Genomic DNA, 2,256 nt, shown 5'->3' with positions numbered 1-2,256 from the left:
CTTTCTAAGCAGAAAACTCTTCCCAAAGTCTTGTTATCTCACTCATTATCACCAACATGTCCATTCACAGAAGCACTCTTATTTGAAGAATGTTAGGCAGGGGATGGATTCAGCAGAGTGCCTTTGGGCCAAGTCATCCAAGATCAAGCAGTCAGGGACGGGGCTACCCAGTCTTCCTAACAGACATGCGGAATTGGCTTTCTTCTCCCGTCCCCAGGCTGCCACATTCTCGTGGCAAGCGATCAGCAGTGATAATAACACCGACGCTATTTTTAAACGCACCATCTTTGTGCTACGCCGCTACTGTAGGAGTAAAAGCTGATACTCAATAGGCTTCTTGTAATTTCCACCACCACAGCAGAGGTTTGATTTGCAGCTAGAGCAGCAGCAATCATATTATACCCCCGCAACGCCACCAGAAGTTTTTGTGACCTGAAAACTTGCCATAATTGAAAAATACAGAATAACTGAATATCTGTAATCGTGCAAATATCCATTTCTAAAAAGTGGGCTTTCTGTTTCTGTTAGGGCGGGACCCAAGTTCTTTTAAGAAGAAGACAAGTCATAAGTATAATAAAAGGTTGGGCACTGCCTGCCGCGGGCAATGGCTCACCCACAAAACACCTGGTTTCAAGCTGCATAGGAAGGCAGCAGAACCACAAAGCATTGCAGCAGCCCAGAAGCTCTGCCGGGGTGAGAAGAGCATCTCAAACCTACTTCCAGGAGTGGGGTTCAAACCCCAACCTCCCCAGCCCTCCTCAGATGTACAACCGAACCCACAATGCCCACTGGGTAGAGCTCTGGGGAGGATCTGCAAGGCTCTATGACTGACCGGCTGAGGCTAACCATCCACTTCTTGGCTGATTCTTCACTCGGCCTATCCCCTCTCGCACTCTGAGAGAGCAATGGATTTGATGGTTTGCAAGCTTCCCACGAATGGGAGCTTGGCACCTGAACCACCCAGATCTTTCTTCATGTGATTGGTAGTAGAACAAAGAACAATGAGGCACATGACAGCAACCAGGGGTGTACAACATGGACTGTGCAAGCAATATCATTCCACTAAGCATGTAGAAATGGCAAATGATTTGGGAGGTATCTTAAAAAAACCCACCCAGATGAGCTCAGGCCAGAGTAGAATGAAAGAAATGGCATCGTAGACTACATGCTGGGGTATCAGATGGCGTGGTGGTTATGCATTGGGCTGCAAGGTCAGCAGTTTGGAACCATCAGGGATTCCTTGGGGAAAAATAAGGGGCTTTCTACTCCTCTTAAGAGTTACGGTCTCAGAAACTCACAGTGGCAGTTCTACCCTGTCCTTTAGGGTCATCGTGAGTTGGCGTCAACTGGACGGCAGTGAGTTTTCAAAGTGTTGAGGTAATGGGAGTCAGCAAACTCTAACTGAAGGCTAAAGCATGGAAACCACCTGTTGAAACTCGTGTCAAAATGCATCAGTGAGCTGGCTGAATGAATGGCCCTGAGCTTATTCATGGGGCCCTCCATATTCCCTTGTCACACAGAGAAGCAGGCAGTGAGTCCATCACTCATGTCTGGTACTTCGCTACAGTATGTGGATGGCATAAAGACAAGTAAAGCATAGCCTATGCCCCCAGCAGACCCAGATGCCATGAACCTAGACTATAACAAATAGGTGAATGCCAAACCAGCTGCCATAAACTACCCCAATTCACAGTGACTCCTGGGGCTGCGGGTAGAACTGTGTTTCACTGGTTTCCAATGACTTTGATCTTTTGAAAGGAGACTCGCAAGCCCTTCTTAGAGTCTTCTGGATCAGCGGGGTTCTCAACCTGTGGGTCACAACCCCTTTGGGGGTTGAGCAACCTTTTCACAGGGGTCGCTTGATCCATAACAGTAGCAACATTCCAGTGATGAAGTAGCAATGAATATAATTTAATGGTTGGGGGTGGTCGCAGCCGTAGGAAGGTTGAGAGCCACTGCTCTGGATGGATTCGCGCTGTAAATCTTTTGGTTAGTAGTCCAGTGCTGTAATCCTTTTTACCATCCAGGCACTCCAGAAAAAGTCAAGAACCTGCAATAGATGGAGAGGACCCCCCACCTGGCTGATGGCTATGGGGGGCTTCCCATTAGTAATCAAGCCGATGTGAAGTCTGTGATGACAGATAACAGGCAGGACACACCAAGGAGACAGCGGGAGCTGAGACAGCTCAGTGCAGTGGGAGCATGAAAGTACGGAGAAGGGAGGAGACCGAGGCCGGGACAGGGTGCTCTGTGTGC

The 2,256-nt window shown here is 48.5% G+C and overlaps 1 protein-coding gene across 1 annotated transcript in view; it reads right to left on the bottom strand.

The window, feature by feature from the left end:
* Positions 1–2,256, bottom strand: part of LARGE1 (LARGE xylosyl- and glucuronyltransferase 1) — a 619,553-nt gene that overhangs the window by 340,988 nt on the left and 276,309 nt on the right. The gene's annotated exons all lie outside the window — the stretch shown is intronic.

The sequence above is a fragment of the Echinops telfairi genome, unplaced genomic scaffold (assembly GCF_000313985.2).
Source record: "Echinops telfairi isolate 266 unplaced genomic scaffold, ASM31398v2 ScPeMD7_2;HRSCAF=8, whole genome shotgun sequence".
Classification (NCBI taxonomy): domain Eukaryota; kingdom Metazoa; phylum Chordata; class Mammalia; order Afrosoricida; family Tenrecidae; genus Echinops; species Echinops telfairi.
Note: the sequence above shows the minus strand (reverse complement) of the source record. Positions and strands in the feature narration are given on the sequence as shown.